Source organism: Felis catus, chromosome A3, assembly GCF_018350175.1.
Source record: "Felis catus isolate Fca126 chromosome A3, F.catus_Fca126_mat1.0, whole genome shotgun sequence".
Lineage (NCBI taxonomy): Eukaryota > Metazoa > Chordata > Mammalia > Carnivora > Felidae > Felis > Felis catus.
Window position 1 is genome coordinate 63,789,700 of NC_058370.1, and position 23,443 is coordinate 63,813,142.

General features: G+C 42.4%; 1 long non-coding RNA gene across 1 annotated transcript; it reads left to right on the forward strand.

The window, feature by feature from the left end:
- The first annotated feature begins 5,103 nt into the window (after positions 1-5,103).
- Positions 5,104-23,103, forward strand: LOC123384438. The gene is made up of 3 exons (XR_006595521.1): positions 5,104-6,641; positions 11,153-11,223; positions 22,947-23,103. It is a non-coding gene; the product is annotated as an uncharacterized LOC123384438 (long non-coding RNA).
- Positions 23,104-23,443: the final 340 nt, after the last annotated feature.

Here is a 23,443-nt window from a genome sequence, read left to right on the forward strand (position 1 = left end):
ATCTCCCTGATGATGAGTGAAGTTGAGCATTTTTTCATGTGTCATTGGCCATCTGGATGTCTTTAGAGAAGTGTCTATCCATGTCTTTTGCCCATTTCTTCACTGGATTATTTGTTTTTTCAGTGTGGAGTTTGAGAAGTTCTTTATAGATTTTGGATACTAACCCTTTATCTGATATGTCGTTTGCAAGTATCTTCTCCCATTCTGTTGGTTGCCTTTTAGTTTTGTTGATTGTTTCCTTTGCTGTGCAGAAGCTTTTTATTTTGATGAGGTACCAGTAGTTCATTTTTGCTTTTGTTTCCCTTGCCTGTGGAGACCTGTTGAGTAAGAAGTGTCTGCGGCCAAAATCAAAGAGGTTTTTGCCTGCTTTCTCCTCGAGGATTTTGATGGCTTCCTGTCGTATGTTTAGGTCTTTCATCCATTTTGAGTTTATTTTTGTGTATGGTGTAAGAAAGTGGTTCAGGTTCATTCTTCTGCATGTTGCTGTCCAGTTTTCCCAGCACCACTTGTTGAAGAGACTGTCTTTATTCCATTGGATATTCTTTCCTGCTTTGTCAAAGATTAGTTGGCCATACGTTTGTGGGTTCTCCACAAATTTATAATTTTTTTATTTAAAAAGTATATAAACTCTCAGTCTTAACTGCTTCCTTGGGTCTTCATTTTCCATATACAATCCCCCGTATGCACATGAAAATATTAAATACGATGTATATGCTTTTCTCCTGTTAATCTGTCTTATGTAAATTTAATTATTGGGCCCAGCCATTGAACCTAAAAGGGTAGAAGGGAATTTTTCCTCAGTATTTGTTTTTTTTCCAAATTTTTCCTGCAAAATTGGTTTTCAAACAACACCAGTTTAAACAAAAATATCCCCTATAGACGATGCATCAGACAACCCATTGCTGTCTCCACCCAAAACAGACTGCTCTCATCATTCCACTCTTGCTTCACCATTGTTTGTCTGTTGAGAAGGAATCTTGTGAGATCAAAGGTTGAAGGGGATGAGGAAGTAGATGACAGGGGTTGGTCACAAAGGGCCTAGTTAGTCAAGTTAAGACAATTAGACCACATCTCAAAACAAGGCAGAACCATTGTAAGATTTTAAGCTAGGATTACAGATCTATATTTTAGAAATCTGTACTCATTGGGGAGGACATTGAGACTTTTGCAATAATTCCGGCAAGAGATAATGGTAGTTGAACTAAGGCACTGGAGAGGTGAATACAGACTTGAGAGAAGATGAGAAGTAGGATTACCAAGCCTTAGTGGCTGGTAGCATATAGATGAGAAAGTCTCAATGGTGCCTTCTCCTTAAATAGGAGATTGTTGGTGAGGCTATTCTCCCAGCCAGGGAACACTAGCAGTTTGGGTTGAGGTGGGAGAAATGATGAGCTCAATCTCAGATATATTAAGTTTAAAGTTCCTTAGGGGCTTTCAAGTGGAGGTATCTACTGGGCAGTGGATAACAGAATCAGGATCTCAGAAGAGAACTCTGAACTGGAGAAACATTCATTAATTCATTAGACAACTAATGTTTTGCATCAGCTGCCTACCACCCACAGTGCTAATGATGACATAGCAGTGAGCAAAATGAAATTCCTATCTTCACCGACAAACAAGCAAATAATATGCCAGATAGTGATAGGTTTTAGGGAGAAAAATCAAGCAGAGACAGGGAATAGGGAGAGTTAGTAGAAGACTCATCAGAAATACAGGTTTAGTTTTAATTCCTTGGCTTCAGGAATTTATGAGAAACGCAAATTCTCAGACCACTGAAGAAAGGTCAAGATCCAGTCTCTGATGGCATGGTCCTGTCTATTTAGATCCAGAGCAGAGTCTACTGTGGGGTTTGCCAGACTTCCCAGATGATAAGGATCATCTGAGGGTACTTGTTAAAAATATATAAACTTCTGCTTCTCCTAATTAGAGTTTCTTGGGGAGGGGCCTGTGAACTCGAGACTCTTACCATCAGGGAAGTCTGGGAAATATTGATCTCGTCTTTTTCCTTAGAAGGGCAGCTTTTTTTTTTTTTAACGTCTTTTTATTTTTGAGAGAGAGACAGACAGACAGACAGAGCGTGAGCAGGGGAGGGGCAGAGAGAGAGGGAGACACAGAATTTGAAGCAGGCTCCAGGCTCTGAACTGTTAGCACAGAGCCCGGTCTGGAGCTCGAAGTCTCAAAGCCCAAGACCGTGACCTGAACTGAAGTCTGACGCTAAACCAACTGAGCCACCCAGGCACCCCTGGAAGGGCAGCTTTTTATGTTAGATTATTTAATAAGTGGCTGAAGGGTAACTGTCCAGTGGATGGGGAAAAGAATAAAGCTGGATCACTCTATCAAGATAAAATTATTATTTTTTATTTTTATTTTTTGATGTTTTTATTTATTTTTGAGACAGAGAGAAGGCATAAGCTGGGGAGGGGCAGAGAGAAAGGGAGACAGAAACCGAAGCAGGCTCCACGCTGACAGCAGAGAGCCTGATGCAGGGCTAAAACCCACAAGCTGTGAGATCATGACCTGAGCTGAAGTCGGATGCTTAGCCAACTGAGTCACCCTGGTGCCCCATCAAGATAAAATTCCGATGAGTCAAAGATTCAACCATAAAAACACAAATCCATAAAAAGTGAGAGAGGAAAATGGGTGAAATTTTAAAAATATAATCTGCAATAGAGAATATTTTGAACTTTCTAACTTTCAAAATATAAAACCATGAAGAGGGGTGCCTGGGTGGCTCACTCAGTTAAGTGTCAGACTTTGGCTCAGGTCATGATCACAAAGTTCGTGAGTTTAAGCCCCTTTCTGGCTCTGTGCTCATAGCTCAGAGCCTGGAGCGTGCTTTGCATTCTGTGTTTCCCTCTCTCTCTGCCCCTCCCCTGCTCTCTCTCTCTCAAAAATAGATAAACATGGGGAAAAAAAAAACATTAGATAGTAAGAAAAAGATTGACCCAATTATTTAACCAACCACTAATCTAGATGTTGCTGTGAAGATATTTTGTAGATATCATAGCATCTACAACCAGTTGAATTGAAGTAAAGGAGATCACCTTTGATAATGTGGGTGGGGCCTTGCAATCAGTTGAAGGTCTTAAGAACAAAAACGGAGGTTTCCCAGAGAAGAGATTCTGCTTCAAGACTACATCATTGGGGTGCCTGGGTAGCTCAGTTGGTTAAGCATCTGGCTCAGGTCATGATCTCACAGTCCATGGGTTTGAGCCCCCCATCAGGCTCTGTGCTGACAGCTCAGAGCCTGGAGCCCGTTTTGAATTCTGTGTCTCCTTCTCTCTCTGCCACTCCCCACTCTCAAAAATAAACATTAAAAAAAATTTTTTTTTAATAGTAGAAAAAGATTGATGTATATGCTTGGATGTAACAAATTTCAAAACATGTAAATTCAAAAAATGACCACAAAGTTAAAGCAAACCTGAAAGAAATTTGTAACCCAAATGCAGACAGAAGGTTGTATTAAATTGACAAGAAAAAAAAAACAACAATCCTATTAAAATAGGGAAGAGAGGGGTGCCTGGGTGGCACAGTCGGTTAAGCGTCCGACTTCAGCCAGGTCACGATCTCACGGTCCGTGAGTTTGAGCCCCGCGTCAGGCTCTGGGCTGATGGCTCAGAGCCTGGAGCCTGTTTCCGATTCTGTGTCTCCCTCTCTCTCTGCCCCTCCCCCATTCATGCTCTGTCTCTCTCTGTCCCAAAAATAAATAAACGTTGAAAAAAAAATTTTTTTAAATAGGGAAGAGATATGTATCAAAAGGTAGTTCACAGAAAAAGAAATACAAATGTGAACTCTCAGAATGAAAGATAAGTAAATCAAACTAATGAGATCTTAGGTTTTTTTTTTTTCTTTTTGTGTTTTGTCTACCAAGTTGTCTCATTCAGTTAGAGCTTTAGATATTTTTTCTTTATAAATATATAAATGTTTATTTTTGAGAGAAGGAGAGAGACAGTGTGAGTGGGGGAGGGGAAGAGAGAGAGGGAAACAGAATCTGAAGCAGGCTCTAGGCTCTGAGCTGTTAGCGCAGAGCCCAACTCGGGACTCCAACTCACAAATCAAATCTCGAATCTCGAGATCATGACCTGAACTGTAGCCGGATGCTTAACTGACTGAGCCACCCAGGCACACCTCTTTATATTTGTAAGACCAAGATGACAATGAGGTTTTCAGGGTTTTTTCTCACTTTAACATTTGTTGTTGCCATTTTGAACCTTTTTTTTCTTTTTAACGTTTATTCATCTTCGAGAGAGGCACAGAGAGACACAGCGTGAGTGAGGGAGAGGCAGAGAGGGAGGCACAGAATCCAAAGCAGGACCCAGGCTCGGAGCTGTCAGCTCAGAGCCTGACGTGGGGCTCAAACCCATAATCCATGAAACCATGACTTGAGCCGAAGTTGGACGCTTAACGAACTGAGCCACCCAGGTGCCCACTGTTGTTGCCATTAAAAAAAAATTTTTTTTTAGCGTTTATTTATTTTTGAGACAGAGAGAGGCAGAGCATGAACGGGGAAGGGTCAGAGAGAGGGGGAGACAGAGAATCTGAAACAGGCTTGAGGCTCTGAACTGTCAGCACAGAGCCTGACGCGGGGCTTGAACTCACAGACCATGAGATCATGACCTGAGCCGAAGTTGGATGCTTAACCGACTGAGCCACCCAGGTGCCCACTGTTGTTGCCATTAAAAAAAAATTTTTTTTTCAACGTTTTTTATTTTTTTATTTTTGGGACAGAGAGAGACAGAGCACGAACGGGGGAGGGGCAGAGAGAGAGGGAGACACAGAATTGGAAACAGGCTCCAGGCTCCGAGCCATTAGCCCAGAGCCCGACGCGGGGCTCGAACTCATGGACCGCGAGATCGTGACCTGGCTGAAGTCGGACGCTTAACCGACTGTGCCACCCAGGCGCCCCTAAAAAAAATTTTTTTTAATGTTTATTTATTTTTGAGACAGAGAGAGACAGAGCATGAGCAGGGAAGGGGCAGAGAGAGAGGGAGACACAGAATGTGAAGCAGGCTCCAGGCTGTTAGCACAGAGCCCGATGTGGAGCTCGAACGCACAAACTGTGAGATCATGACCTGAGCCGAAGTCAGACACTTAACCAACTGAGCCACCCAGGCGCCCCTGTTGTTGCCATTTTAAATCACATCACTTGAATGCCTTGATTGTTGCATACGTCTGGGTCATGTTATAATTCAAAATTATGTTTTGAGTAGTATTATAGACCTGCAAATGGATGCTCTGTCTGGGATAGGTGAGGTAGCCACCTTAGGTTTCTTTAAATTTCCTTAAAAGCAGTGTTTCTCAGCGTGTGGTCCCCAGACTGACAGCAATAGAATTACCTGGGAATTTATGAGATGTACAGATTCTCAGGCTCCTTCCCAGGCCCACTAAATCAGAAATTCTGGCAATCTATGTTTTAAGAAGACTCCAGGTGACTCTGATGCCAGTTTAAGTTTGAGAGCCACTGCTTAAGAGGATCCTGATCCCACCTTCAGCTTGGCCAATCATGTCATCATCTGGGTCTGCCCTTAAATACCAACTTAGAATACTTGTACATGTTTGGGAATATAACCTTACATTCACTGCTACTTGTTACTAGATTTTATTTGTAAGCAATCTCTACATGCAACGTGGGGCTCAAACTCACAACCCCAAGATCAAGAGTCGCTTGCTCTACCGACTGAGCCAGTCAGGCACCCTGAGACTTCATTTCTAGTGAAGCCTGCTGTTAAAGAGAGTTTGAAAAGTATTGTCACAAACCAGAGTACCTGGACTACACTGTTTTGGCCCTCCCTATGTTTACTTTAAAAAAAAAATCTGATTCAGGGTGCCTGGGTGGCTCTGTCGGTTGAGCGTCCAACTTCAGCTCAGGTCATGGTCTCATGAGTTCAAGCCCCACATTGAACTCACAGCTGTCAGTGCAGAGCCCTAACTCTAACTCATCAATATTGAGAGGCATCATTTTTTTAAAAAAACAACCTGTGGAAAAACATTGTTGTATTCACTGATACACTGTGTGATGCTCCGTAATATAGTGCAGTGTTCCCCTTATGAGGACCCATAGGACAAAATGCTTCTATCTCAGAACCATACATGTTGTGCTTCTATGGAGGAAACTGTTTACTTTTATTTCAGGAACACAGTGAAACATATGCATTATTCTGTTTTCCTTTTTGCATCGACTGCAAGAAATCTTAGAGCCAAATTTTGTGTTCTACTTCCTTCCCCTGTCCCATGCCCTTTTGCCTAGATTTTCTGTTAATTTTTTCAATGGATATTTTAGTGACATATCTTAGGTTCATTTTCAAATAGGGTGGAGTGTGAGTAAATAAATAAGTATATAGGAAATTATTAGCATTTGAGTAGTAGTGGAAATTGAGGGGTGAATGAGATAACCCAGGGAGAGTGGGCAAAATAGGAAGAGACAACGGCCAAGGACCCCCCAGAAAAGCAAATTTATGTGGTTGGCTAAAGAAGGAGAAACCAGAGAAAGGGAACTAGCAACAGAGAGCACTTCAAGAAAGAGGAACTGGCCAGTGGTGTCCAAGAGTAGAAAGAAGTCACGTAAGATAAAAACTGAAAAATGGTCATTGGATTTAGCAGCAAGGAAGACAGTGGGGACCTTCACAACAGTTTCAGCAGAGGTATATAGCCCCGGGCTAGATGGCGTGAGTTGAGAGACAGCACAGGTTGGGGAGGGAATGGGAAATGAAGTAATGCTGATGGACCTCACAAAAGGTTGGCTAAGAAAAGAATTAGAGAAGGGGCGCCTGGGTGGCTCAGTCCGTTGAGTATCTGACTTTAGCTCAGGTCATGATCTCGCCGTTGGTGGATTTGAGCCCACCTCAGTGTCTGTGCTGATGGCTCAGAGCCTGGAGCCTGCTTCAGATTCTGTGTCTCCTCTCTCTGCCCCTCTCCCACTCACATTCTGTCTGTCTCTCTCAAAGATAAACATTTAAATAAATAAATAAATAAATAAATAAATAAATAAATAAATAAATAAAGTTTAAAAAAAAGAAGGAAAAAACAATTAGAGAAGAAGGTGGCTAAAGAGAATATAAAATGGAAAAGGAGCAGTTTGTCTTAGTTTTTAAAGATAGGTAGATACAAATATGATTATACGCTGAAGGAAAAGTTCCAGGAGAGAAAGGTTAAAAGTAGAGAAAAAGAGAGGTGCCTGGGTGGCTCAGTCAGTCAATCATCCGGTTTCAGCTCAGGTCACAATCTGGCAGTTTGTGAGTTCGAGCCCCACATCTAGCTCTGTGCTGACAGCTCAGAGGCTGGAGCCTGCTTCGAATTCCGTGTCTCCGTCTTTCTGCCCCTCACAAGCTCACTTTCTTCTCTCTCTCTCAAAAGTAAATAAACATTTTTTTTAAGTAAAAAAAAAAAGTACAGAAAAAGAGAAGAGACAGCAGTTGGTGGTGCAAGATCCTGAAGGAGAGGAGAGGGGTGGAATTCTGAGAATCATTTCCTAAGGCTGGTGTTGGGTGGAGGCATACAGAGAGGAGTGAAGACGTAGGTCACTGAAGCTAGGGTGTCAAGGAAACATTTTTGCTCCCAAATTCGAACTACTTAGAAAAATATGCTCATGAGACACATGAAAAGTATATCCTAATATTTCAAAGAAGATTAAAAAAATTGAGAAAATGATAGAAGAGATAAAAGAATGGCAACTTCAAATGAGAAAAATTCGGAAATGAAGTGATAGGCCCAGAAAGAGTTCGAAATAAAGAGAAAGATTTATTTCAGAAATGAAGACTAAATTAGGAAATCTCAAAAGAGAATAAGCACAGGGGCACCTGGGTAACTCAGTCAGTTGAACATCTGACTCTTGGTTTCTGTTCTGGTAATGATCTCACCATTCATGGGATCAAGCCCCAAGTCAGGCTCTGTGCTGACAGCATGGAGCCTGCCTGGGATCCTTTCTCTTCATCTGTCACTGCCTCTTCCCTGCTCACTCTCTCTCTGAAAATAAATAAATAAAAACTTTAAAAAAAGAGAATAAACACAATAGACAAATGACTGAAGAGAAATAGTAAAAAGGAATAAAGAGATTTTTTTGAAGGAATATGGGCCAAAACAGAGTAAAAACATACAAATACTTCCTGTGAGAGGGGGAGGGACTAGAGTAGGAGGATTAGAGATAATTAGAATTCTCTAGGGGCGCCTGGGTGGCTCAGTTGGTTGAGCATTGGACTTCGGCTCAGGTCATGATCTCATGGCTTGTGGGTTCGAGCCCCGCATCGGGATCTGTGCTGACAGCTCAGAGCCTAGACCCTGCTTTGGATTCTGTGTCTCCGTCTCTCTGCTCCTCCCCAATTCATGCTCTGTCTCTGTCTCTCAAAAACAAATAAAAATTAAAAAAAAAAAAAAAGAATTCTCTAAATATACATTGTTCTCTGGATTTGCTTTGAAGCCATCTAAGTGTTACACAGCTATAAAACAAAATAATATTTAAAAAGCAATCCTGAAAATAAAAAATAGAACACACACACACACACACACACACACACACATACACACAACTTTGACTTAATCTCCCTAAAGATTTCAATGTTCAGTATTGGTAATCCTAGCAAAGTCCTTCCTGTTTCAATCTTGTTTGTTCCTGTGGAAAGTCAAAGAACACTTTCCTCATAATAGACTTTTTGCATTGGAAGGGAGTGAACAGAACTTCCCTTATCCTGGGCCAAATGACCTCAATTCTGCTTCACTTTTCTCTGAGTTCCAGTTTTAGCTTGCTTTCCAAACTTTACCTTGATGCTTGTTAAGATTCTCTAGGTTCAAGCCTAAGATAGAGATGGGTCAGATTCATGGCAAGAACATTTAAACTTGGCTTTCTCTCACAATGACCTGAGGCAAAGGCATCACCAGGAGAGTAAAGAGTAATTAAAATGTCTTGGAAATTGCCAAAGAGTGATTGGGAAGATCCCAGAACATATTAGTTCGTATGGATATTACTTATTTTCTGAGCAGTTTGTTTGTCAAGACCCCAAGTAATCTGGCAAAAAAATCCACTCCCTCCAAGCTAAATCCTCTGGGTTACAAGAGGTGGCATGTGACCTGCCTTCACAGAACTTACAGTTTAGTGGGGGAGAAATGGCCACCACACATGAAACCGAGAACCAGATTTAAGCTGAAACAAACACACTTCAGCACTGTTGACTTGTCCTTCTGTATCCTCCAAGTAGGAAAGGTCATCAGTCCCCAGGGAGTTACTGTGTGGTGTCCCTGACCCCCACTGGGACTAACATGTATAGACATGTAACTATGGACATGATGGACAGAAGATGGGTGGCTAAGCACCCTCCCAAACACCATCAACCTGAAATGGAATCCCCAAGCACCCCAACCCCGGGTAGATGAAATCAAGCAGCAAAAAAGGAAAGCAGTGATTTTCCTGGAATCTGAAAAACAAGATGAGGAAGATGGAGAATGTAGAAGAGAAATAAACCTTTGAGGGGAGTTGGGGTAGGGCAGCTGACCTTCATCATCTCATGTAACCAATAAGCTTGTGAGACTAATTGTACCTTCCCACTTTGCAAATGAGGAAACAATCACAGACAAGTAGCTAGCCTGAAATAAAGAATTTGCTTAAGATCCATCTGCTTTCTAAAGCTATAAGCCTTTCATCTGTGACAGCAATTATCCCTCTCTTCTTTAGGTGATCCTTGCTATCTTGTGGGGCATCTTCTGGCAGGAATACACTTGCTGTAGGAGCGATATGGAGCCAGGAAATAGTAGTTTCTCCACCCCCCTTGAGCTGGGAGCTTTGCTGATCCTCTTTTCCCATCTGCTCTTATAGGATCAATAGTCATTAGAGACATCTACCTTACAAGTGTTATAGGTTGGGGCCACCAGGAAGCAGATTCCAAGGTGGGTTTTAGCAGTCAGTTTATTTATTAGGGGGTGCTTTTGGGTTTGATACCTATGAGAGGAGAAGAAATGAAGATTGGGTAAGAGAGAAATTGGACTGTGATGCTATCCCAACAAAGGTGTTAGCCAACCCTGTAGGGAACTCTGACACCAGGATGACCTTCACTTCTCCCAAATTGGGCCAGTCTTTGTACCCTGACACTGATCAGAAATTGGATGGCAGCCAGCCCTGTAAGGAAGTGTGGCCTTGTTGAGGAGGGGCAGTTTTTGAGGCTAACAGCTGAAGGCCAAATTCTAGTAGCTCTCCCAGCAGCTGGGGGAGTAAGTCCTTCCTTCCTGAAGGGGGTCTGGACAACACATTATAGCATTCACTAAAACTCCCCCAAATTGTGGAGATTCAGCCAAAGTCAAGACTTTAGCCCAAATGATTATTATCCCCTTCTGTCCATTTCTTATGACTTTCCAGTTTGTATCTGCCCATCTCTGTCTATTTCAGAGCATGACAAACCTCCCAGAGTAATTGAAATGCAAAGAGAAGAGGTGTTGTCTGGAAGAATAAGCCATCTGACTGGAGAGAAGGGCAAAAGAGGGAATTATAGAATCACCCATTGTCATGACTGGTTGGCTTACAGTGGGGATGAAATCAGAACTGAGTGATGGATCCACTTCAGGTCATTGAGAATGGCTGGTGAGCAGGTGCCATGTTAGTTCTGGATCAGATTTAAAGGTCATCCATGGTTCTTCTTCTATCCACTCTTCACCTTAGGTATATTAAGGAATCACTGGGAGGATAAAGAAAAACATGCCCTCACACCTTGACCAGCTATGTTCTCCCCAGCTGCTCCTCAGGACCCCACTGTTGTAACCCGAGGCCTCCAGTGCAAGCCGAGAGATAAGAAAGAGGGGGAAAATATCTTTTAAAAATGAAGATAATATTCCCATTTTCTGCTCACCCTGGAGGCTTATTTTGAAAATCACAGTGATTTAACTTGTTAGCAGTTTAATTCACTTTTAAAAGATTAACCAGACTAATTATTCATCAGATTTCACCATCTTTGTCAGCCTCAATAAGGATCCTTTGTTACAATGATTAATGTGTTTTAATTGCAGCTTCTCTCAGAGCAATAATTCGATCGCACAGTATTTGCCGAATCTATGGAAATCTTGGAAATGCTTTGACAGCTGAGCTATTCTTGGGAAATGAAAGTAAAGGAATATATGTAACTAACAAAAAGTGTTTTATAGCATATCATTAATATGGATTTTCCCTCTCTGACAGACCCTGCTCTACTTCAGTATGTGAAGCCGCTTGCTGTACACATCAGTTTGCCATCCAGGAACTCTCAGGAGGTAGAGATCTGTTACCAACAGGTTACGACTTTCTCTGAGTGGGTGCCCTCAAACATGCACTAGTCATAATAATAATCACAGCAAATGCATAAGTCCCAGGGAAAGTTAACCAACCACCCGGTATCCATAAATCATTAACCAGTTAAGAGACTGGATCCTGTGTTGGTCATTCTGTTTTCTACACAATGCTTCATCTTCATTCATTTAACTGGTGGCTACTGTCCAAGTTAAGGATATTTACAGTACCAAAAAGATGTCTGTAGAAGCTGGTGAAGAAATTGTATGTGGCCAATACTAATTTTGAACTTAAAATGTATTTTAATGGTTTTTTTCTTTTAAAGTGCAGTGGTTCTAGGACCTTTGGAGTCAGACAGATCTAGAGTTGATTCTTGGCTCTATCTCTTATTAGCTGTGAGAACTTGGGGGGAAATTAGCAATATCTAGCTCTCAGTTTCTTCATTCCTAAAATAGGTGTAATAATATCCACCTCATAGTGAGGATTAAAATAAGGCCTAATATATAAGACCTAGTACACTACCTGGACTATAGTAAGTTTTCAATAGCATTATGTCTAAAAAAGCAACAGGTCTTTCTATTTTAATAAAATCATATGTACCTGAACATCTCTGGGTCTCACAATCACCCTGAGACAAGCAGGAAACGTGTGCTGCTGTTTTTGTTTTTCATAGACAAGAAAACTGGGCACAGAGGTGTGGTAATCTTCGTAAATACATCCTATGTGTTCATCAGCTAATTCCTCAGTTGAACACAAAGGATGCCTCCAAACCCACAGATGTTGATTCCTATTCTAGTGCTTCTTCTACTGCAACCTAGAGGTATCCAGGCCTCTGAATGAGGGGAGCAGTGGAGCACAAAATGACCAATTCTTTGCCTGTTGACAAATATTAGTCCCTCTGTTAGGATATATCTATCTCAACAATAGCTGACAGAGCCAGGCATTACCTTATTTAATTAGTATAGCAGGCCTAGGAGGTAAACATCCCTACTATCCCCATGTCATAGCTGAGGATACTGACCACTTAGAGACAGGAAATAACTTGCCTGACAGATTTGAACTTGGGTCTGTCCAACTCCAGTGTCTGGGTTTTAACTGTGCACTATTCTGCCTCCTGCCAATCCCACTTTACAAAATGCTATTTTAAAAAGGAAGTGTTTTGAGATGCCTGGGTGGCTTAGTCGGTTAAGCATCTGACTTAGGCTCAGGTCATGATCTCATGTTTTCGTGAGTTCGAGCCTAGTGTCAGGCTCTATGCTGACAGCTCAGAGCCTTGAGCCTGCTTTGGATTCTGGGTCTCCCTCTCTCTCTGCTCCTCCTCTGCTCATGCTCTCTCTCTCTCTCTCTCTCTCTCCCCGTCTCTCAAAAATAAATAAAAATGTCAAAAAAATAGTAAAGGGAGTGTTTTGAGACCTTTGAAGTCTATATGGTAACCAGTTATCATGCTTTAAATTACTCCCTTAGAGGGTGCCTGGCTGGCTCAGTCAGTAAAGCATGCAACTCTTGATATCCGGATTGTGAGTTCAAGCACCACATTCGGCATAGCTTACTTAGGGAAAAAAAAAAGATTAAAAAAGTAAATTATTGGAGCACGTGGGTGGCTCAGTCAGTTGAGCATCTGACTTTGGCTTAAGTCATGGTCTTGCAGTTCGTGGGTTTGAGCCCCGCGTTGGGCTCTGTGCTGACAGCTCGGAGCCTGGAGCCTGCTTTGGGTTCTCTTTCTCTTTCTCTCTCTGCCCCTTCCCCACTTATGCTCTGTCTCTCTTTCTCTCAAAAATAAATAAACATTAAAAAATTTTTTTGTAATAAATTATTGCCTTAGTGGTTCAGGCATCATGACTCAAAAATGTCTTTAACTCCTGAACCAGAGGTTGGGAATACTGTTGTTCCTTCACTTGAAGAACAGCATTGGCTGTACAAAGGGCTTATAAGATCAAATATTAGAAAACAAATTCTTGGGGCACCTAGGTGGCTCAATTGGTTGAGCATTAGACTTTGGCTCAGGTCATGGTCTCGCGGTTTGTGAGTTCAAGCCCTGCATTGGGCTCTGTGCTGACAGCTCAGAACCTGGAGCCTGCTTTGGGTTCTGTCTCCCTTTCTCTCTGCCCCTCTCCCACTCATGCTCTGTCTCCCTTCTCTCAAAAATAAACATTTAAAAAAATTTTAAAAAAAAGAAAGCAAATTCTTCCTTAGGTGTTCATCATGCATGCTTACATAACAAAGACACTGAAAGATACCATGGTTAAAAAAATTCTGGGGCACTGGGTGGCTCAGTTGGTTAAGCATCCGACTCTTGGTTTTGGCTTTTGGTCATGATCTCACAGTTCATGAGTTTGAGCTCCACATCGGGCTTTGTGCAGACGGTGCGAAGCCTGCTTGTGATTCTCTCCCCCTCTCTCTCTGACCCTCCCTTGTTCACTCTTTATCCCTCTCTCTCTCAAAGTAAATAAATAAACATTAAAAAAAATTGTTTAGTTCTGTTAAAGCTGGCTCCTAAATTTACTTGACCACAGAAACTTTTCTTGTAGTCAGGGTCATTAAGGGCCTATGGAAACCCGTTTAGGTTCATTGAAATAATAATGAATATGGTGCCCTTAGTATAGTCCAGACACTGAACTCAGAACTTCACATGTATTCACTCGTGATAAGGCTCCTATGATGCAGGTATTTTTAGGATGATCTTATGAGGTAAATGTTTTTATTAAACAACTTTCCAAGACCACAGACTAGTAAGTGGCAGAGCCAGGATCTCAACACAGGGGACCTCTCTCCACAGCCCATGCTGTCACAGCTGCCATGGAAGAGCTGATTCAGCTCACCATACTCAAAGTTATGACTTTTTTTTTTCTAATTTACATATGAAAGAAGTATGCTATACTAAACTGCCTTTTTTTGTTAACGTTTATTTATTCATTTTGAGAGAGACAGCGCAAGTGGGGAAGGCAGAGAAACAGTGTGCGAGAGAGCCTGACGTGGGGCTCCCACCTGGGAAACCGCAAGATCATGACCTAGGCCAAACTCAAGAGCCCGACACAACCAACTGAGCTACCCAGGTGCCCCTAAGTTGCCTTTTTAAAATTAAATTGACCCCACCAAGGGGAAAAAAACCTGACAGAACCGCCTCTTTGAATCAGACACTCAACACAATCAAATTTGTCTATCTGATATTAATAACTACATTTTTTTCCTGCAGTGCCGTTCGATTCTTAAAATACTTGATCCCATTATAGAAGTCTACTTATATTTTGTGTCAGACACAGAGGTAACATCTAATCACCATGTCTCTTCCCAGAGAACAGTCGCTTCCGTTTTCCTTCAGCACTAACGCACCAAGATCAGACAGATGAGATTTCTCCCTTAGAGACAGTCAGGTGATCACCCATCTGAAATAGAAGACACGGTATTTACCCCAGTAAGGCAAAGGCACAAGCATTTTCTTTTCTTTTGTCTCCCTTGCTTTTCCTTTCCTTACTTTTATTTTATTCAGTTTTCAGTTTTAGGTGGAGAGTGGCTTGTGCGGTGGGACCCCCTCGCTTAACTGAAGATTCCCCAGTATAGAAAAAGGACCAGGAGAAAAGCCTATGGCCCAAAAAGTACAAAAAGCCCCAAGAAAGCCTCCAAGTACTGTTGTTGCCTTTCTTTCTTTTGATCCTCTCTCCCTATAGAGTGGCTTTTTTTTTTTTTAAAGCATACTTTTCCAAGTTGTTACATTAACAAATTTGCACTGATTTCTTTATCCTTGTCATATAAAGACCACCTTGTTGGCGAATGGTGAACTTTTCCTTCATGCCAGGCCTGCTGCACTGTCTAATGTCACAAGTGTCTGCTCACATTAGCTCCCGGAGACTGGAGAAGATTCCGCATGGGGCCTTTCCAGCAAGTTGATTTGACAGAATGAGTCCCCACGCTAGCTCGTGGCACTTATCAGTTAGTCAGCCTTCCTTGGGGAGGAGAATTTAGAGTGCACCATATTCAGTTTCCAAATCAACTGCTGTCCCCTCAGGAAGCTGTGTGTTGCATTATTAAAAGAGATGCCTTTGACCACAGCACCATACTTAAACATTCATCTGCATTAAAAAAAACAAGGTAGAGTTGGGGGACAACACTCTTTCGCTGTGTTAACTCTTTCTCCCCAGGTTTCAGGTCTCCCTCAATGAACAATCCTGTAACTTCTGTTGGTGAGCATGAACACTGGTTATTTTGTGAGCCTTGCCTTTATTTTAAAAGGGGTGCTTTTACACTACTTGGAATGGCTGTGAAACCTTCCCCGAACTTGTAAGATCTTGGGGCTGAGATCACCATGTTCCCAACCTCTTCTTTTCACTGAGCTCCCATAGCAAAGTCAAATCCCCAAATCTAGCCACCAGAAACAGCAGTGACTTTGGTTTATCTGTTACCTGCCTCTCCCAGGAGCTCAAATGAAACGCAAGAATTAGTTTTGAGGTGAAAATGGACAGATCTGAAGCTCACACTTGAGTAATTATAACTTCACATATTTCTAACTTTTTAAAAATAAAGTTTATATCCAGTTTACCTTTATCTTTCCAAAGGAGAAATTGACAAGATTGGTGGAAAAAAAGGAGGGATCCTTTTTAAGGCTGCATGTTGATATAAATATGAAAATGGATTAAACTTTGCTTCCAATTTCCAAACATGTGTACTTCAATGAATATTAAATGGCAGGCCCCTATCACCATCATGACTTATTTACCCACCAGAGTTTTTATCAAAAAGGGACTGGAATTGCCTGTGGAGCGTGAAAGTCTCCTGTAATTGAGTTTAGAGTGGTAAATCCACTAAACAGGCCACGGCCCCAGAGACACCCCGAAACCCACCTGTCAGCTGGTGTTAGATCACAGTGCAAACAAGGCACGGCTGCCTGCTCCCGCTAAACACTGCTGTGGCCCAAAACAAAAAAAAAGGAGAAGTTATTCCCCAGGGGATGAGGAAGGGCTGGGGGCAAATTGTGGGGGTTGGGAGGGCAGACGAGAAACTCTCATCTAACAGCTGCCCAGTGTCAGCTAGAATCATGATCTGAAACTCAGCTCAGGAGGGGAACTGGCTAGGGCCTCATTCGGTAAGGTGTCATTTCTTCATTCTAACATCCATTAGGTAGGAGCGTAATGGAGTGGACACAAAGCTTTTTCATCATGGTTGAGCCATGGAAATCAGAGCTCATAGTTTCTATGAGAGTAAAGATATAATAGGCTTAAGACTGGCGCAGGAAGGTCCACATGTGGAATGGAGAGAAATGTCCAACTGAAGACCTGCTGGTCCAGCCAGGGATGAGAATAGGAACATTTTAAGGCAGAGAACCATGAGTCATCCAATAAACATTTATTAATTGTTTACCAGTGCCAATTCCTGTATGGAATCGCTGAATGTATAAAGAATGTATGAATGAAAATTGCTGAATGTATAAAGATAAATAAGACATAGTCCTTGCTCTGAAGGAAAATGTAAAATGTGCTTGGGGAAACACACAGACAAGTCGACTATTGCAATACAGTGTGTCAAGGGCTATGGGAGCAAAAATATATGCCTAAAATAATAAGTTAGGAAGTCTTCCAGGAGAAAGTGACATTTAACCTGGGTTTTTCGTAATGACTAGGATTTGGCCAAGCAAAGGAAAAAGATTAAGGTGCATATGGGGATTATGGTAGGAATGAGCACCCTTATAGGACTCCCTTATAGGACTCCCAGAAGCTTGATGTGGCTGGGGCATGCGTGATGGGCTAGAGCCTGAGAGGAATGGGCAGATGGAGGGAGAAAGGGAAATCAAATGATCAAGGGCTTTGTCAGCCTAGCCAATCAGTCTGAAGTTTATCCTGAAAGCCATGGAGAGCAATAGAAGGATTTTAAGCAGAGGAGTGATGTGGTCAGGTTTGCATTTTAGAAAAACCAGTTTAGGGGCACATGGGTGGCTCAGTCAGTTGAGTGTCCAGTTCTTGATTTCAGCTCAGGTCATGATCCCAGGGTTGTGGGATTGAGCCCCACTTTGGGCTCCATGCTAAGCATGGAGCCTGCTTAAGATTCTCTCTCTCTTTGTCTCTCGCTCTCTCTCCCCTCTGCTCTTCTCCCACTTGTGCACACATGCACATGCTGTCTCTCTCTGTCTCTCAAAAAATAATAATAATAAAAAGAAAGACCAGTTTACCTGTTGTGCATAGCATGAATTAGAAGGGGCAAGGCTGGAAACAGGAAGGCCAAGTGGGAGGCAATTGACAAGAGTCTTTGAGAGAGAAGGTGATGGCCCAAACCAAAGAAGTCACAGTGGAGATGGAGAAGAGGGGACAGAATGAGAACTATTATGGAAAAGAATCAGCAGGACTCAGAAGGCAATTGAAAATGGAGAAGGAGGGAGGAATTCAGAATCGCTCCAAGGATTCTGGCTTAGGTGTAGGGTTGTTAGATTTAGCAAATAAAAATATATACAAATATATGGGACATATTGATACTAAAATATGATTATTTATCTGAAATTCAAATTCAGTATTTAATATTTAATTCAATATCCAGAAAACCTACTTGGGGGGCTGGGTAAGTGGTAGGTCATTTGTTAAGCTGGGAATTGGAGGACTCGCAGTTGGGAACAGAGGCAAAGAACATGATGAGGTTACACTTATTTATATTGAGTTTGAGGTATCCGAGAGATATAACTGAGTTCCGATTGTCCCCCAGTACCTTTCTGCCCTTTTGTAGGGGTAGTGATAGGTGGCACACAGGCGCTCAGCTAAAGATTTTACTTCCCAGCTTCCCTTGGAGAAATAGCCATGTGACCAGGCTGCAGCCTATGGGATGTGAGAAGTGATATGTGTCTTGCTTGCTCTTAGAAGGATCGGGTGTGAACTCTCCTGCCTCTTTTCTCCTTTGGCAGAAAAGATAACCAGCACTGGAGAAGCCGCCTTGGGCTCAGAGGTGAAAATGTTGAAGATGCCAGTGCCATGTAACTTGCCCTGGGACAACTACCTCCGAATTGTTACATGAGAGAGAAATAAGCGTAGTCTGTACCTTAACTGCAATGCAGCCTCCTAGAGGAAATGTTCAATAAGCAGTTGAACATACATGTCTGCATCTTAAGAAGGAGCAGGAACTAGTGACTGAGAATTGAGAGTGGTTGGTATCCACGCACTGAATGAGGCTTTAGTTTAGATGAAGTTTCCTAGAGGGAATGTGTGTCGTGAGAATTAAGAACAACAAGGTCAAATGTTGTCTTTTCACTATGGACATTTACTTGCCCTCGGGTTAATCAAGATGTTCCAGTACTACTAGGATGGATGTTTGAGAGTTTTGTTTTCATTTGCCAAACCTTCTTCCTCTGTATAGCCACGTGTTAATGCTCAGTACTACTAAATTCATTTGTTTGTCTCTGGATTCATATTTCAGCAGTGTCTGTGAAGCAGGTGGATACTCATGCCCTGTGGGTAGTTGGACATTTGTACATATGGGTGTCTGTGCTGGGGTCAGTTTACCTGTGTGTAGTCTGTGTGTACCTTCCTGGATGTGTCAGCACACATATTTGTCTGCTCCTCTGTGTTCTGACTTGTCGATGTGTGCCTTGAAGGTGTCTTTCACATGTGTGTGTGAGAGATGCAGGTTATTTTGGTTTAGTTAGTAGTCAGTTCCCAGTACTGCCAATAAGTAGCCTTTTAGATTCTTCTCACCTAAAAGTCCATTTTGTCCCATTCTGTCCATCTTGGAGACTGTAGGACTGTAGAGTAGCTTTTTTATTTTTTATTTATTTATTTTTTTTAAGTAAGCTCCACACCCAGCATGGAGCCCAATGTTGGGCTTGAACTCATGACCCTGAGATCAAGAGTGGCATGCTCTACTGACTGAGCCAGCCTGTCTTCTTTTAAATAGGCTTTATTTTTTAGATCTGTTTTTAGGTTTGCAACAAAATCGATAGGAAGATACAGAGATTTCCCATATACCTCCTGCCTTCACAGGTTCATAGCCTTCCTCAATGTCAGCCTCCCCAACTAGAGTGGTACATTGGTCACAACTGATGAGTCTACATTGATACATCATTATCACTCAAAGTCCATAGTTTACATTTGAGGGTTGATTCTTGGTTTTATACATTCTGTAGATTTGGGCAAATGTGTAATAACGTGTATCCACCATTGTATTATCATACAGAGTAGCTGTACGATTTTGCACATTGTGTTGTCAGTGTTCTGGATTTTGGCCATTCTAATAGGTCTGTTGTGCTATCTTGCTGTTTTCAGTTGTCTTTTCAAATCCAGAATGATTGAAGGAACAGTCTTCCAAACTTGCCCAGGGGCGTTTTTTGCCTCTTCCACGTGAGTCTACCTGTTCTCCCCAAACCCCAGACTGAGGCTGAGTTTTACATAATATGATACAAACTGAGATCTGCATGGGAGTCAAGGGCACCACAGTGCGTGCATGCCTGTGTGTGTGTGTGTGTGTGTGTGTGTGTGTGTGTGTGTGTGTGTTTATCATGGTGATTTCAAAACATACTCAAAATTAGAATAAAAGGACCTTCCTGTATCCATCACTCAACTTCAATAGTTGTCAGCATTTTGCCAACCTTATTTCATTTGTCTTTCCCTTTTTTTCCTGCTAGTGTACTTTATTTTTATTTATTTTATTTTATTTTATTTTATTTTATTTTATTTTATTTTATTTTATTGAGAAAGAGAGAGCTCCAACAGGGGAGAAGGCCAGGGAGAGGGAGAGAGAGAATCTTAAGCAGACTCCATGCTCAGCACAGAGCCTGATGCAGGGCTCGATCTCACAACCCTGGGATCATGACCTGAGCTGAAATCAAGAGTCGAACACGCAGGCACCCCCCTGCTCATGTATTTTAAACAAATATTAGATATCTTGTCATTTCACCTGAAACATTTCAACTTATCTCTAGTTGATAAGACTTTTTTACACCCCACCGTGTCATTATTTACCTAACAAAATTAATTAACAGTAATTCCTCAATATCATCTAACCCCAATTCATATTCAGATTTCTTGATTATTTCAGACATCATGTTTACAGTTGGCTTTTTCAAAATCCACATATTGCATATGGTTGTGTCTCTTGGTCTCTTTTAGTCTGAGGCAGTCCACCCTGGCCATTGATTTGAAGAGGAACCAGATCATTTGTTCTGTATAATGTCTTGTGTTCTGTATTTGATTGTTTCCTTTTCTTCTTTTAATTTTTTTTAATGTTTATTTTTGAGAAAGAGAGTGTGTGAGTTGGAGAGGGGAAGAGAGAGACACACAGAATCTGAAGCAGGCTCCAGGCTCTGAGCTGGCAGCACAGAGCCTAACGTGGGTCTCGAACCCATGAACCATGAGAACATGACCTGAGCCGAAGTCAGACGCTTAACCAACTGAGCCACCCAGGTGCCCCTTGTATTTGATTGTATTCTTGTGGAGTTAGGTAACATATTCCTCTATCCTCCATATTCCCTGTAAACTGTAGTTATATTTAAGGCCTCAATTAGATTCAAGATCAATATTTTTAGGCACCAACACTTCATAGGGTGATGCTGTTACTGTGAGGCATGTATCACTTTTAACGCTGGATGGTTCTTGATCCGTAGGTTTAGGTAGTGTCGGCCCACAGAGTTCCCCATTAACCTTTCGCCTGCTGATTTTAGCATTCGCTGGTGGTTGTTACCTAGGTCCATTATTTCACTTGGAGTGTTAGTGATTTTTGAAAACTTTAAAAATTTTTTTCTGTATTTATGAGCTGGGACTCTTCCAACTCCAGAATACTGCTGATCAAGGGAATAACAGAGTTGCCAGGCACTCAGGGCCAAGTGAGGGCCCTCTTTTCCGGACCTTGTTCCATATTAAAAAAGATTAGTTCACCCTCCTCACCACCTAATGGCCCAGCTAAAATCCCAGTCTTGTTACAACTGAAGTGACCCTTTGTACTCAGATAATGTTGAAGTTAACAAGTATCCTAGGAGAGAGGTCTACCTTTTGCTTCAGGAAAAGAGGGCTCTAAGTGTTGCAGAAGGGACCTTTTCCAAGACACAGAGAGCTCAGGACTGTTCAGGAGGTTTGCTGGTTTGGGGAGGACTTTCTTTAGCGTCTCCCACCTTAGCTGGCCTCAGTCTGAGGCTCTGACCCTCCTGCTTTTCAGGGAAGTATCTACCATTCACCGACCCCAGGGACCAAATGTCCGAGTCTCTGATGCTCTGAGTTTCAGGCACACCCCTCTGTGTTCTCAGACAGACTCCAGACCATTTGCCAGCCCTGGCTTGGACATTGAGCTCCTCACTGTCTTTGAGAAACAAGAATAGAGCTGAAATGCTGCCTAGTGTCCCTCCATTAGCCCTTTCCTGGATCTGAAGTCTTCTGAAGAAAGCTCCATGGTAAATAAGACCCAATTTCTGGGTTCAATACACAGTTCTGAGGGACCAGCACTTGAAGGAAGACTGGGCTCTGTCAGGCTGTAGGGATGACTCCCTTCTCAGCAGCTGAATAAATCAAAGAAACCATTCTTCTTATAAAAGATGGGTCTGCATGGAAAAAGCCACACCAACACTCGTTTCTGGGGGTGGGGTGGGGTAGGGACATGTATTTTAAATTCTCTATAAAAAGTACTTTAGTAGGATTCCATGGTATATATTGTCGGCTTTAAAATAATGAGACTTTTGGGGCACCTGGGTGACTCAGCTGGTTGAGCATTCCACCTCGGCTCAGGTTGTGATCTCGCAGTTCGTGAGTTCGAGCCCCACATCGGTCGGGCTCACTGGTGTCAGCCTGGAGCCCACTTAGGATCCTCTGTCCCCCTCCCTTTGCCCCTCCTCTGCTTGTGTGCGCTCTCTCTCTCTCTCAAAAATAAATAAAACATTAAAAATTAATAATAAAAATAAAATAATAAGACTTTTAATCTCAAGACACTAATCGAAAGTATATACATTCTTCAAAATAATCACTTGCCTTTAGATGGTTACAAACTACAGAGGAAAACCTGTATTATGTTTCTGTACTCCCATCAATAACCGTTTGGCTTAGAATGACTTTTAGCTGTTTCTAAAAAATCAAATCCACTTTGAAAGCAAAGTGGTTTGCCTTCGTGGAGGGTGGCCAAAGAATATTCCACAGGCTGAGCCTGGCCAACAGGGTGAGGAGAGCCTGATTTGCCCCTGTGCGTCTCAGACTTGGACACTAGATGGCAGGCTTACCTTCCAGATAGAGGTGTCCCGGCACTGGCAGCCCTTCCTCTGCTTCCAGCTGCCACACACTCTCAAGCAGATCTCAGGGACATCTGGTGGCCTCCCCAGGGAGGGTGTGACTAAACTTTGGTGAGAAGCAAGGGGAAGAGGTGTCCAGTTTGGAAATGCCTGCCTGACTGCAGCTCCAGTAGGATCAGGGTCAGGGCTCCTGGGATCCCAAACCTCATGACTTTGTGGCTATGGTGACTCCACTGCAGCGCCAGCCATGCCCCTCTCCTACCTGCCTGCGCTGGGTGTGGGGCTTAGGAATGTCTCCACCTCTCTTGATGGCTCAAGGCGCAAGGTCCTTCAGATCTCCCAAAACCAGGGAGTTTATGCTTTTTGCAAGATTCCGTCAAACAGAGCTGAGTATGGGGACTGTTGAGTGCCAGCAAGGAATTACCCAAGCTTGTGCTGACTTTGGGCTGAGGTCTGTGGTTCGTTAATATTCAAGACTTGTGGTCTTCTTGACACTTCTTTTGCCTGATCCTGTCCTCCTCCCATCCCATTCAGGGTTTAGATATCAAGGTACAGAAGTCCTTTCTGGCCCTACGACCCAGCAATTGCACTACTAGGCATTTATCCAAGGGATACAGGTGTGCTGTTTCGAAGGAGCACATGCACCCCAATGTTTATAGCAGCACTATAAACAACAGCCAAATTATGGAAAGAGCCCAAATGTCCATCGATGGATGAATGGATAAAGAAGATGTGGTATGTATATACGATGGAGTATTACTCGGCAATCAAAAAGAATGAAATCTCGCCATTTGCAACTACGTGGATGGAACTGGAGCATATTATGCTAAGCGAAATTAGTAGGAGAAAGACAAATATATGACTTCACTCATATGAGGGCTTTAAGAGACAAAACAGAAGAACATAAGGGAAGGGAAACAAAAATAATATAAAAACAAGGAAAGGGACAAAACATAAGAGACTCATAAATATGGAAAACAAACAGAGGGTTACTGGAGGGGTTGTGTGGGGGGTGGGCTAAATGGGTAAAG